The 14939-nt window shown below is 41.3% G+C and overlaps 1 protein-coding gene across 9 annotated transcripts in view; it reads left to right on the top strand.

Moving 5' to 3' along the window:
* FBXL7 (F-box and leucine rich repeat protein 7) overlaps positions 1-14939 on the top strand; it is a 310991-nt gene that overhangs the window by 274473 nt on the left and 21579 nt on the right. Inside the window, exon 1 of one of the 9 annotated variants that reach the window (XM_052704051.1) lies at positions 11841-11923. The exons of the other annotated variants lie outside the window; for them this stretch is intronic. The gene's annotated coding sequence lies outside the window, so the exon portion shown is untranslated. Of the gene's footprint in view, positions 1-11840; positions 11924-14939 lie in introns of those variants that run through there. 9 annotated transcript variants of the gene reach the window in all.

The raw sequence follows: 14939 nt of genomic DNA, 5'->3' as shown, positions 1-14939 counted from the left end.
GTCATGTTTTTATTTCCAGAGAGCATAGAAGATGTGCTTTGTGCTCATCCACACGGTACTGCATACGCAAGTTTTGTCTGCTTTGGAACTGCAATGGCACTTAGAGGAGAAGGATGCAATTGATTTGCATTTTTTCCACCTTTAGAACTACAATTTTCATTAAAAGTCATAAGAAATTTTTAAATAGTTGCTATAACAGACTGAAATATGCATAAAATAGTGTTTTTATGACATTATCAATATGCACATATTTTGTAGGTGTCATACATTATTCCATTTCCATAGGATAAGTACTGAATTTATGGCAGGTTCTTGGGTGTACCTATGACTAAGTCAGCATAGCAGTTTTTCAACATTATTAGAAAAGAGAGTAGAAGATTCAGGTAATAACAAAATTACATTTCTACGAAGTTTCTCCTTCTTAGTTATTTCATGTCAGTCCCTGTCATTTTGTCCTGATGCCCCATCCCTGGAGGTGTTCAAGGCCAGGTTGGATGGGGCCCAGGGCAGCCCAGTCAAGTATTAAATGGGAAGATTGTTGGCCCTGCCTGTGATGGGAGGGTTGGAGCTTCATGATTCTTTAGGTCCCTTCCAACCCGGGCCATTCTGTGATTCTGCGATTCTGTGACAGTCCACAAGACTGCAACATTTACCTGTAAGCTCTATATTGTATAAGACAGCTTTTTTTTCCCATGTAGTGTTTTTATGTTTTGAGAAAATCTTGAGCAAAATCCAAGTTTCTCTTTTCTAAGCTGTAAATACATTGCTTATGCTCAGAATGGACTCTGCAAGGACGAGGGTTTTTTTTGTTTCTACAGCAATACAAGACAGTTGAAATTGCAAGAGTGGATCACAAACTGCTGTTTTTCTTGAGACACTTCAGCTGTGTGAAATCATGCAGATTTATTTCCATGGTGTGGATGAAATGCAACAATTGTCCAGAAGATTGTGTTTGCATCATCACTGTCTTTCTTATGCCACATTGCAGAAACTCAAGCAATTGTTTATGGCAAGTCTGGGTGCAGTGTCTTGAACAGAGCGTTCAGAACTGATGGCTCCCGGAAATCTGAGTGCTTGCATTTTGTATGGAAAGCTTGGCTCCATGTAGAATTTCCAAATGGGCAAGAGCTCTTCCATGTGTTCTTTGGAAAGAGATGTAAATAGCATCCCTGAGAAAGTTAACGATGCGCTAACCTAACATACAAAGTTTGCAGTTGCCTTTAAATATGCTGAAGACATTATGGATTGAGAAAGAAATTAGTGTCTGGCAAATTACAGGTTTGCATGTAAAGAACAATGGTGTCTTATGCATAAAGTAGATTTATGGGAAAATCCAAGCTGTGCACATTTGTACACTGCAAATGCTGCAATGAGGGCAGCGTGAAATGACCCAGGAGCATTTCTGGAAATGTCAAATGAAAAGATGAGGAGTAAGCACAGAGGAGGATAGCAGTACAGTATAAAGAATTCTTGAGACTCAGAATAAGCAAACAGAGAGAGCTGCGATCAATTTCTATCATAATTATTTTCTTGCTGTTATGGGACAGAATTTGGGCCACATTCTCAGAGCAGTGTAGTGTGAATCTGAAATTACAATTAAATCAAGTTTGAGAATGGCTTTCTGGACAAATTCTAGTCCTTCTGCTCTTAGATTAGCATCTCTGCTTCTCAGATATGGAATCTCAGAGTAAGCAGAGAGGAATGCTTTTCTTGGTCAAGGAAAGTTTTCCTGGACAGAGAAGAGTGAAGGCATCGGTCCAGTTTCCATCAGAATTGCCCTTTCATTGGTACTTTTTATCTTACTTTCGGCATGACATATTCCAAGAAGCAATTGGACAAACTGGCTAAAAATTGAAAATGAAACACCTGATTTTGGTAGTAGAATCTGATTAAGAATTATTGGTCTTATAATAAAGTTTACTATTTGACAGACACTATTAAAGGTAAAATTGAATTTTCTCTGTAAAGTTTATATGATCATGTTTATTAACATTGCTTTCCCTAGGGTCACATACATTTTGTTTAAGTAAAATACATAAAAAGTTAAATACTGGTCTGGCTGGGTTAAGCCAGTTGTATGTTAGGGTCCTTTCCTGTCATCATAACTTTTTTATGAAGATCAAAAGTTTCTGCTTTGGAGCGAATACCTGTGTTTAAGGAAACTTTCTGGTCACATTGAATCAGAGTGAAAGTGGAAGAGTTTTGCCACTCTTTTAATACCAGCAGTGCTTCATAACATTATGCAGTATGAATGTAAAGTTGAGTAATTATGGAAGAAGTTGTAAGTATGCATGCTGAATTCCAGATTAAATAATTCTTTATGTTGGCATCAAGTAGGTCCTGTGCAAGTATAAAAATAGCAAACATATCAAGCATTTCTAAGTTACTCTAGCCTACAACATAAAGATTTTCTGAATTCTTTGAAAACAAGTCAAGTGAACAAACACAATGTCTAAATTCTGAGCTGTTCATAAGTTTGTAAGTTTCTCTCTCTAAGTCCCTGATTTTTCTATTTAAGAAAAAAAGGAAACTCAGTGTTAAATTGTTTGCTCTCCTTAAGCTTAAGCTCTTGAATCATTTATTGGCACTTTTTCATGTGCCAATAAAGACTCGGTTAGTGAAGCATCTATTTTTGTCCAGGATACAGCAAGAAATGCACACTGTTTGACACTGTTGAGCTTTCCTCCAGCTACATAAAAGGGCTTGCATGCGATGAGCAGACAACTTCAGTAGACAAAATAAACCTTCTGATGGTAAAAGCTAAAATTTAAAGTGTGTCTCTTTAAAGATATTTCAGAAAATCTGTAGTTAATGAAACTGTTGCACAACAGTGTCTCCTCCTGCAAAGAAGCACACAGGGAGAGTCAAACTTGATACTGCATGCAGGAGTGCTTTGGTTAGGCACAGCTGTTTAACTTGGAATCCAGTATTTTAGACCATGCACTTTCTGCTTTTGTTTTCCTTTTGCTTCTGACAAGGAAAGGGTTTTCCACGGTGAAGGACTGTTGGGTGTGCAGGAGGAGGATGTAATTGCACTTTCCCCACCCCCTCCTAATTGCCTCATAATTTGGCTGAATTACAAGGTTCGTGAAACTGTTAACAGGATTGTACCTCATGAACCAGGCAATTGGCTGCTTTTTTTCTTTAGCAATTTTGTTTCTCCAGTTAGCTTTGTACCATTTCCTTCCTAGCAGTGCAAAGGTGACAGAAGCTACAAAAAGCAAATTAGAATGTGAAGAGCTAGGAATATAAAACAGCAATACAGGTCTGCTTTTGAGCTTTGCATCTGATTGGTTTGAAGGTGAGGAGCATCGAGTTTCCTCCCAGCTGGGAGCCTCTTGGTCTCTACAGACCGGACCTGGAAGAATGAAATAGGGCCACTTTATCAGGAGAGCAGCAGGCAGCCAGGAAGAGGACAACTGCAAAAGGGCCAGCGGGCTCTAGGGAGCAGGGAGCAATAGGTAATGCACACGTGGCTCTTCATCTTTTGTTCTTAGGGGTGATGCCTGCTGAAGAAATTACTATTTGTTCTGTTTCATAACTTCAGAGATTAGGCAGTGCTGTGCTCTATTGCACAATCCATTCACACTAGGAGATAAAAGCTATGATGAGAACATGCTTGCCTGTATTGTGAAGTAGGGGTTTTACAGTTGGTAGTGCTATGAAAAACAGTGAGCGCTGTGAAAAACACTACATGAGATTAGGGCAATGGGCAGCAATTGTTTAAGGTGAGATTTTTCAAATTGTGTGCTGCTCATGCCAAGAAGAGAAAGAAATAGAAAGGTAAGGCTAAGCAGAGTTCTCTTGGTAAGCAAACAGGTAGAGATGTCTCCTGCATAAACATTTAAACTGAACTGTCAGGCAGACATGGAGCAGTACGACAGCAGTCTTTCAGGAAGACGTAACAGGAGAAGTTGCAAAAGCTCAGGTGAAACCAGTTAAGAGAAGCAGGCTGAGATGAATGCATCAGTTCCTCATTTTTATGCAGGAAAGTCATCAAAAAATATTGTGATGCTCTGTATACTTGTCATGACAGCAGGATAGGACTTCTCCCAATTTTTTGGCTGTGTGTTAGTAGTACTGCAGCTGTCTATCTTGGTGATTGTGATTTGCCTCACTGATAATTAATTGTATAAACTAATGAAGGAAATAGTTTTTTCTTACAGCAGTGTTCCTCCTTACTACAGAAACCGTACTCCTAAAGATTCAGACTGAGCATCAAAATATATTTGTAATTGCTTTTCTGATGAATGTCTTGATTCCCACAGAAAGCTCTGACTTGTGAGATTGAGATAGCAGCACTCCCATGGGAGGAGACCCTTGTGGGCTCTGCTGCTGAACCTGCCCATACACAACGCACAGGAGGATGCAGACAGCAAGGTTGTCCACGTGCCTCTGAAGGCTCTTGGGGCCTTGATTAAGTCCTACTCATCAATGTTTTGTTGCTGCCACTGTGCAAGCCACCTATTCATAAACCACCTGGTTTATGTATCTGTTCCCTGCAGGTGTTCAGAATATTTAGGCAAGCAAACAAGCAATGTAATAAAATTGTTAGGTGATACCTTTTCCTTTACAAATAGCCTAAGGGGATCTTGGTTCTGACCTAATTTAATTATGGGACTCTTCATCTTTCTTTGCATACTGCAGACTGTTTCAGAAACATCAACGATACTGAAAAGAATGTTTTAAAACATGGAGACTGAAGTCCTGTGGACTCTGTGCAATATGTGTTTTGTTTTGCTGCTTTTTCACTAAGTGGCTCTCCCTGCTTTCTTCCCCTTACTAAAGCTTTTGAAAACACCTTGGTGGAGTTTCCTTGTTTTATCAGTCGCAGAGCTGCTGTGTTCTCAGCACTGCTGTTAAAATAATGTTTTTGATAGACTTGCTCGTAATTGCAGAAGTGACCTTTCTGCCCTGCGAAAATCGTGGCAGTGCTGAAGGTCAGTGTGAACAATTCACTGAATGAGCTTCACTTAAAACTGACTGCTCCCTTCCTGGCATTAAAGCATTCAATGGGCGTACGTTCCCTGCCCTCTCAGCCCACCCTTGGCCTCTTACGCAGCTTTAGAAGTCATCCAGCTCCACTTGAGAGCAGTGCTTGTCCTTGCAGCTGCAGGACAGCAAAAGCTGCTTTCTTTGCATGTGGGCACTGCTTAGGGCCGCTGGGTGTAGCTGCGTGGGGCTCAGCGGGCACCACAACATCAGCACACTTGAGGAAGATGAGTCATGTTTTGGCTGGGCAGTGCTTAATGTGTGCAGTGCTGCTAGCCGCAGGGCTCGCATTCCCCGGGAGCCCATCTGGAGTCCTGGGGTGTCTCTGATTTCTGAAGGATCTCAGGCGTGAGCCTGAGCGGAGAAATACCAAAGGGGGAAAACGCATTCTGGGGAAATGTCACCGTGCGCTTACTCTGAACTGACTGTACACAAATGGCACCAGCGTGGCAAGGCAGCCCTTGACAGCTGTCTGTGGTCTTGGAGCAGATGCAGTAACTTGGGCTTGTGCTTCCTTCCCACACCAGTGCCCTTCTCCTTTCCTCAGATTACATCAGCAGCTTTTGCCGCTTTGTTCTCTGGAAATGAATTGCTTTTTTCATGCCAGGCTTTCCCAAGTGGGGGCTTCTGTAGGTGAGCTGCTTCTGTAAGCCTGTCCCTGAGTTTCTGCTGTCTCTCATACGCTGAAGAGATGACTCATCTTTCTTGTGAATTGCATTTTTTTTCTCTGAAATTAATAAGCATAAATGTGCAGATCATGTTAGTCTCAAACCTTGTCTTTTCTTGCCACGTACCCACTACAGTTCTGTGTACTCATCCTGAGATCTGGATAGCTGGAAAAATGCTCTCCTTTCCTCTTTGAGTAGGTTTTAATGAAAGCCGTGTCTAACACCAGCCATTGGATGCTTTTGTCTTGCAGAGCCTTGTGGGGAAATAAAATTTCCCTTGTTTCCACCACAGTTGTGGTATAGCACGGCAGGTGGTCAGGAATAGATGACAACTCTCCTGTATGATTTTTGCAGATGGTCTTTGTCAGAAGCTTTAAAACTTTAACCAGAAAGCTTGGTCAACTTTGAAGAACTTTATATTCATTAGAAGTAATACTAGCTAGACCCATTGGCTGTTACATAGGGAGTGGGAAGGCTGTTTCCAAGGATTGGTCTGAGAATTATTTTTCCATTTCTCCTAAGTTCAGGAAGCCCCTAAGTAGTGCTAGAAAGCTGAAGGCTCATCCATGCACAACTTGTCCATAGGTACATTATTCTGTGTTACAGTGCTGGCATCTGTGTTACCTGGTCTGCCTCCCTTTTGTGCTGGTGTCAGAAAATGCCTATCTCCTGCTGTGCTTTTTTTCTCTATTTTTCAGACACTTATTAGGAAGCATATTTACCAGCTTAAGCCGTTGACTGCATATTATTATTTTTTTAAGTTCTAAATGCCAGATTGTCTGTTTACAACTTGACCTTTCCTTGACCTGGTTCACAGCTTACTTTCTTGACTTTTGACCCTTACCAGTTTTTCACTACCATTTGGCTCCAGCTGTTCTTACAAAAAGGAACATTTAATTGCACCTTCCAGTCAGCCTAAGGGCTTGAAAGCATTCATCAGTTTTAATCATGCTTGCAATACTCCGTAGAATAGACAGCAACTCTTCACACTTGCAGCATAATGTGTTTTCAGTCATCTAGTTATTGGAAGAGTTTATATGGCATTCTTGCATGATTTAAAATCCATGTGAGTGGAGGAAGGAGTGAGATGTAGAACAGTGATGGAACTCAACAAGAACGATAAGCATTATGCATAGGACAGAAGGAGAGGTGATGAGTCTTGTTCTGCAAATGTTGCCATCATCCAACTACAGCTTGTGTGAAGTCCCACCTCACTGCCATCTTATTCTGAGCCTGTCAGTGGCTGGTTTGACTCTTCTGTTCTCTACTGCAAAAGTAAACAAACGCTGTACAGCTCTTCAATGCCACTTGTGACAGCACGAAACTTCAGAATACTGTTTTTCAATCATCCCTTTTTCTTATTGAAGAGCATTTAATAATTTTTTTTATGCAGGAACTGTTCCTTGCCTTTGATTGTCATCAATGTCCTTCTCTGTGCCATCTCTGCCTATACTGAGTTGTTATGAGGAGAAGGCCAGAACTGCATGCAGTACCAAACTGTACTCTTGCTCTGTGACTATGATTGATTTTTTTTTTCGTATTCTTTTTTTTTTTTTCTCTGTTGAGATAATGTTTATTTGGAACTATTTCATGTAACTAACTGCCCATTATAATCCCAAGATCTTCCTCCTGAGTTGCGACTGTCAGCTCTGTCACTTGATAGGCAGAATCCTATGTTTCCCTGTGCATGCCTGTAGGTTTGTCCCAAATGAATTTCATTCACATCTAGCCACTGAATTACTTGTTAATGTTGTGTCCAAGAACAGATTGTGGTTAAGGATTTTCTGCAGTCCCTCAGGGTAAGTCCTTATCTTCACTTCTTTGAATAGGTTACAATCATATTCATTATTTTCCCATTAATTGCATTTTCTAGATTACCAATGAGCATGTTGAGCAGTCTGTGTCTCTCCTTTAATGGCAGCGCTGACTCTAACTCTGTTGAGTTGACATGCTCTGACCAAAACACCAGTTTGTACAGCTCAGTAATGGAGCAGTTCCTATTCTTTGTCCATCGTTGGCGGAACCTGTGTAAATTCCCCTCTCAAGCTGGATTCTCAAGCTTGCAGAATGAGTTTCTGGTCTCTTGCGTATTGCAGTCCAACAGAGTTTTTTAAAGCAGTATCAGTGGGAACTGTTCCAGGTTAATCTCTGCAGCACAAAAGACCTACTGTGAGCCAGATCTGTGTCCAAGATGTATTCGCATTATTCAAGTATTTCCTGTTCAAGATGACTATTAATCAAACCAGACAACTCTTACAGCTAAAGCTTTCTATAAAATTCATGTTTAGGACATGGCGTAAAGTTACTTCATAAAAACAGTTGTTGACTGTTTGAAAAAAAAAATACATAAATTGAGGACTGGGGAGTGAAAAAGACTGCTTCTGGAAAAGCAAGAATGGCATTTGGTTATTGTATGATCTCATCTTTATGCTTTTCAGGATGAATATTTCGTATTTCTACTAAAAATATGGTGGCACTCATTTAACCTTGGAAGTAGGTTCTGAGAGAAGGGGAACTTGTAATTTTATTTCAGAGGTGCCTTGTTTGAGAGTGTGGGTTATCCTGCTTCATGAAACATACGCTCATTTATTATAGTCTGACACGAGTGCCACAAACTCCCATTACAAGATCTCTGCTAATCATCTTGCATTTGGACATGCAAACCATATTAATGAATACCACTATCTTCTGGCTTTTAAAGGACTAAATGCACTTTCAGCCTGCAAGTGTCTGGTGTTTTCCTCTCTCTGCATTAAAGCATAGGATTTCAGGAAATGTGTCTCCTAGGTGATGCGCAGCTGCTACATAGAGAACAAAACTGCCACTGAACTGTACCTCAAGGCATGAGTTTTCCACGTCATTTAAGAGTCCTCTAACATAGAAAATATATTTCACTCCCAAAGTGTCTTTTCATCAGATTTGTTGATAAAAACTGCAACCTTTCTCTGAGATCTTTTCTTTTTCCATGCTCATTTCTGTTCTCTTCTGCAGTGGCAGTGGGTATGTAGGGTATCCTTCCACCAACTAGCTTTCCTTGCACCCGCCAGCCCCGTGCTCCCTTCTCTTGGCTCAGTTTTACAGTGCTTGTGCTAAAATGACTCCTGTTTTGCAAGGTGACAGCTCCAATCCTCTAGATCTGTCCCTGCATCCTCTCCTAGAACAACTTCTGTTGAGTTTCACTCTTTGAAGTGTGATGGAGGGTTTCCACTACACAGAGAATCTCATATTTAAACTTTTGATCTTTGCTGCCTGTGAGATATGTGACTGAGGAAAGGAGTGGACAAAAGTTTGTTACCTTTCTCTGCTGCTGTTCGCTAGGCAACTAAACTTTCAATAAATAGCTTGAAATAAATGGCTTCAGATGATCCATTTGAGTGATGCCCTGTGTAGCAGAGGGAGCATAATGCACGTTCTGATGAAGAAGGAAGAGCAATGTTCCTCTGGGCTGGCTACAGGCCACAGGGCTGTTCAGGTCTAAGGCTTGTAGGAGCTATAGGAATGACACAGCTGATACATAGGATCATTTTTCTGAAGCCATTAAAGGAAATCCATCTATGCTAGGTACTTGACAACTTGCTGGGAAGCATAGTCAGTCAGCCAAGTATGCTCACTTGCAGACCTCAAATGTGTTTTATGTTGGCAGTATTAATTCTGAATAGTGTTACAAATATATATTTTATTCTTTTGGAAGATGTAGTTTCACATATCCTCTAGGGATAGCATGCTTTTTTTAATTCCCCAGTAGTGAGTTCTTTTCATCTCAGCTGCAAAAGATGGGTTAAGCAAGTGTTCGGTCCCTACCCCGCTGTAGTGCACAGCGACAGCAAGGCACTTCTTCCTGGATTCACAGTATGAATTTTTAAGCAAAACCAGCCCAACTTTATAATGAACTTTATAGAGGTATAAAAGCAAGAACATTATCTGTTCCTCCAAACAGCTCCTTTGCCCTTTCATTTGAACTGGAGCAGGGCTTTATCTCTCCCCTCTCCTCCTCCCCCAACCAGAGGTTATGGCAGAGATTTCCCCTCATTAGGGGAACTTCAGATGGAGCCCACCCTCAAATAAAAATCCAAACATTTTGCTTCCCTTTAGGCAATGGAGGGAGGGAGGCGTTTAAAATGCAGGAGACAGACAAATAGCCTTTCTAAACAAACAAAGGATAATTGCTCTCATAAATGTGGGTCCTCATAATTTAAGAGCAATAGTTTATATACTTGGTAAGCCTTATAAACAGAAAGAGGAGACAAGGGCCATGGTTGCATTCAATAAAAGCCCAACTCAACAAGGCCCTTGATTGTTAAGTTGTGTATTTTGCAGGCCTCCGCCAAGTTTACTTGCTAGCAGCGCTTTGCTGTGTGTGTTTATAGCAGCAAGCTCTGGGAGATTCTCTGCAGAGAGCCATGGTGATGGGTGGTGTTGTCGGGAGAGGAGTTAGAGGCACAAACAAACCGTCCCATGGATGGTAAATCTCTCTTATTATGTGCAGCTCGATACTCTGGATTTTGCAGGTGTAAGGCTCATATACAAAAGTTAAATTTAGTATGTGTTTATAGTACAGTGTATAAAAAACTGAAATGTGTCATGTTTGGCCAGATGGTAGAAAGCAGTAGTAAAAGCTGTGACTTGGTCTTCTACCGCAGACCCCTGACACCAGATAACTCCCTGGTTTAGGAAAGGCTGGTCAGTATGTCTGTCTTGATTTCTTTTTTCTTTTTTTTTTCTTTTTTAAAGTGGCATTTATTCTTGCTTGATAAAGTTTTGAGAGGCATAATAAGTCAATGTTAACAAAGTCTGGTGAGGACTGTTTTGTGGTCAGGCCAGTTATGGAGAGGGATTGTCCTGTTCTGCTCCGTGCTGTGAAACATCACCTCCTGCACTGGGTGCAATTTGTGCACCACTATAGAAAGAATATATAACTATTAGAATGTCCAAAGGAGGACTATGAACATGGTGAAGGGTCTGCGGGGGAAGATGAATGAGGAGCAGCTGAGGTCCCCTGGTTTGCTCAGCGCAGAGCAGAGGAGCTGAGGGGAGGCCTGGTGGCGGCTGCAGCTCCTCACAGGGAGCGCAGGAGCAGCGCTGAGCTCTGCTGTGTGCGACAGCGACAGGGCTGACGGAACGGCATGGAGCTGCATCAATGGAGGGGTTAGAGACAGGGTCTGCACCAGAGGGCGGTGGGCACGGCCCTGAGTGCTGTGGAGAGCTTAAACAGTGCTCTCACACACAGGGTTTGGACTTTGGGTGGTCCTTTGTGGAGCCAGGAGTTGGGCTCCATGATCTTTGTGAGTCCCTTCCAACTCAGGATATTCCATGATTCTATGATTATGGGATGACTAGCAGAATCCTTATTGCATGTCTGAGCTTGGATATATTTGGCCATGCAAATTAACAAAGCTGGAGCTGAAAAATTCCTGTATTTCAAATCAGGAAACCTAAGGATCCCAGGTATTTTAAAGTTGCTTGCAAGTTTAGGGTACTTCCAGGGTGCATAATTTTACAGGCACTGTAGTGTGTCCAGAGGGTTTTCCTCTGCTAGCATCTCTAACTTGAGGGTTTTCAGGAGGTTCTGTTGTATTAAGCATCAGATTTTTTCACAAGCATCTACAGTCTACTTTTTTTTTTTTAAAAAAAAGCATTTTGTTTCTGCATATTCAGATTTTGTTATTCAGATTTTGTCTGCTGCAACTACTGCTTCTGATGGTAGGCAAGTTGTATCCATCTCCAACTGCACTGGTTTTACAGCTGGTGTTGGGAAACAACTGATTTCATTTAGCAGCAGGGTTTTCATAAAGAGAAGATTATGAGGATGCATAGCAGGATGAGCGCAACTATTAGACGCATTGTTCACTGTGGTTTCTAGAGTATTACATGAGAAAACTTAGTCAGGTTGGTGGGACCCAGATGGTCATGCCAACCTGTGACACTTCAGTGAGAAATCTTACTTCATCTCTATGAGCCTCCGTTGCCTTAGCATTATGGTACCAGAATGCACGACTGCAAATAAACACCTCTTCTGAGCCCAGGCTGTGCTTGCCATCTGAGATCTCTTCCTCAGGCTGCTAACTGATCATTGGTGACTTATTCAGTGTGATCAGTAAGCTGCCAAAGCTTGGGTGGGGAGTAGAGGGCATGCTGATGAAGGATGTAGCATAAATGCAGTGGAGCTTCTCTGTTCCTCACAGGTTAGAAAAACACAGAAGTGACAGCTGCTGAAGAGGCTGTTCAGCCCTGCTGGCTGGCTGCTGAAGCTGGAGAATGCTGATGTGAGTTCGTTGGTGGGGAGCATGAAGCCAAGCTTCTGAGATGTCCTGTTCATCTATCAGCAGAAGACAGGCAGTTTGTTTTCTCAGTGTGCTGAAATGGTCAAATACAGCAGCATCAGGTCTCTTACTTAAGTTCTTAACCTCTCTGACTCATAAAATTATGCCTGATTGTCAGAGCACATGCTGAGTAAGTCTTTACAACGTATTTGTGGAATGTTGATGCAGTGTTTCTTTTGGATGCAGCCTTTTGAAAGAAGCAGAATATGAATTAACATCAAAGCTGCTGAGACAGCCAGCAGCATCTGAATTCCTTGTAGGTTAGTGTAATAGCTACAACAGCTTATTTTAAGATGCACAATTAAGTATAAACTGGATTTCCTAATCCAGTTTATATTAGTCGAAACATAAGAATAAATGTCTGGCTTCATCCTCTGGCTCCACTCGTCATTATCTGCATGATGTTTTTGACATCATATTGTGCAGTAGTTATGGGTTTGGACAGAGAGATTACAAAGGGGAAATGAATGAAATGGCTTCTCTTTTACACACTCGCACTGAAGCCAGCTTCTTGAGTGTGTTATCCTCAGAAACCACTATGCTTTCCATAATGTGGGAACGTGTCCCATTTCTGCAGCATGTTTCCCACAACAGCAGCTGAGCTTTCTGCAGCTGCCCCATTTCCTGTGATGGGATGCTGTGGTCCTGTGTTAGTGCATCCCCAGCTGGGGCACCACAACTTGGGTAAGTACCAGTTACTACCTGAGATCATTCCTGGAGTATGTTGGTCCTGTGCTTGTACTGCTTGTATTGATGAAAATTGTGATGTTTACTACGGCAGAATTCAGATAAAACACAGGTGGTAACCTGGAAAAGATGGTAGCATAGTCAGTTGCTTGGCTGAGATGCAAGGATCCACACACGGTACTTCCTAGAAGCTATTTTGTTCATGGCACAAATTTACAGTTACAGTATTTATTTATTTGGAATCTCTTAATGTTTTACAGCAAATATCTGTTCTTTGAGCAGTGCTATGGAAAGGTGTTTCAGTTGTATGCATAGCAGATGTACCCCCTTATTGTAAAAGTATATCAAATACTTGTCAGAAAAAGATATTCCATGGCTTATCTAATTAAGTTCTAATTCATTTTAGCATAGTAAACTAAATTTAAATCAGCTTAAAAATAGTCTCCAGTATGCCTCTGGTTAATTTTTTTATAATTCTGCAAAGAGGCTAGTCTATTGTAACATACCAATTTTGAAGTATTTTAAGACACACACACACACACACACACACCAAAAAAAAAAAAAAAAAAGTGAAAAAGATAAAGCTAATAATTTAAAATCCTTCCTTTGAAATTGAGAGATTGGGAAGAATATCCTCATAAGAAATTCAACACCCCTCTCTAGCAAAATAATTGAAATAATATATCTGATTGTCTTTAATTTTACATTGTAGTCATCTTAGTTGTATATTGATATCCTCTGGTGCACACTTTCATCAATGAAAGGTAAGCTTTTTGTTCATTTATAGCACTTCTGTGGCTTTCAGTTCTTTCCATACTTAGCAAGAAAATTCAGAACCACTGTTTCATTACTGGCCATCTGCAATTCTACCTATAAATAAAGCCAAATATAGTTATATATGGAAATAATATGCATACATATGTGGAGAGATAATTGGATTATCCCAAGGTTGAATTCTCTTGCTGAAGAGCCAGACAGTGCAGCAGCTTTGGTTCTCACCAAGGCAGAGCCTTGTTCCTTGGTGCAGATGTGCAGGATCTCTCTGTTGCCCCACTGTGTGACGCTGCTGGTGCTGCACAAATCTGGGCTGAGAGCAAGGTTCTTGATGGAGTTATTCACACCTTTTTTAAGCTATGGCTTGTTGCAGCTGGTTAAACAATACTCTTTAATCCTTAGCTTTATTTTTAAATTCTCATCAACACCAGCTGTAGGACAGATTTCTCATCCTTAATAATATATATCCGGAACAAATAGCAGTGAGTGATGAATTGCAGCCGTGTGCTGCATGGGAATGCTATTCAGTTAATATATTTTAAACCAAAGTGAGGATTGAAGTTGTTTATTACAGGCATGAAATTAATCAGCAGCCAATGAACTATACATCAGGGATGAGTATGTCACAGATAAATCACAACACTGAGAACTTAGGAACTGTTCATAAACAACTGTGAATAAGCAACTTCAAGTAACTAATCCCCCCAAAGTTCTCATCTCCCTCTCTCTCAGGTCCACAGCACACTACACAGCTGTGCTGCACAACCCATCTCAAGTTTACAAGTGTTGCAAGTTTCCCTGCCTGTATGAGGGTGCCAGTTCTGGGCTTGTACACACCTGCTCATGTGCACCTCTGAGCTGTGGGTCCCGCTTGTAGCAGCCCCCACAGTTGCCCCCAGGCAGAAAACAGCTGTTCTGTGTGGCTGATGGTTTTCTTCAAGATGACTGTTGGATTTCACTTCCCTTTCAACATGATTGGTCACACATGCACACCATAAACGTGCTCACTTTCCTATCTTATAAGGTGGTATTATTTAGACCATTTGTCAAGGCTGGACCACACAGTCATCTCAATGCCAGGTACTCCTAGATCTCATCTTGGTATCAGCAGTAATCTCATGCTTCATCCATCTACACCCATGTGTATACCAAGGCTGCTGGGTGCAGTTCAGGTATGGTGGAGTTGCTCTACAGTATTGACTTTTTGGAGTATTTTAATAAACAAATATCTAGATTCCTCTTGAGGTTTAAATAGCCCTTCACAGAAAGGTGGTAACCTTGCTGAAGTGTGCTGCAGGCAGACAAGGCTTTGTTGCATTACAAGGACATAAGCGATTTGCCAAAGCCGAGGGCTCTGCCAGCTGTAGTTTCAGCTAAAATAACTTGCTGTGTCTGAATTGTTCCCCAGATACTGCTGCGCTTGCATGAAACTCATTATACTCATAAAGAAGACTCAATCACATCACCAGTGAATGTTATAGAGTAATGATGAGAAATG

This window comes from Tympanuchus pallidicinctus, unplaced genomic scaffold, assembly GCF_026119805.1.
Source record: "Tympanuchus pallidicinctus isolate F22 unplaced genomic scaffold, pur_lepc_1.0 scaffold5, whole genome shotgun sequence".
In the NCBI taxonomy this organism is placed as follows: domain Eukaryota; kingdom Metazoa; phylum Chordata; class Aves; order Galliformes; family Phasianidae; genus Tympanuchus; species Tympanuchus pallidicinctus.
Note: the sequence above shows the minus strand (reverse complement) of the source record. Positions and strands in the feature narration are given on the sequence as shown.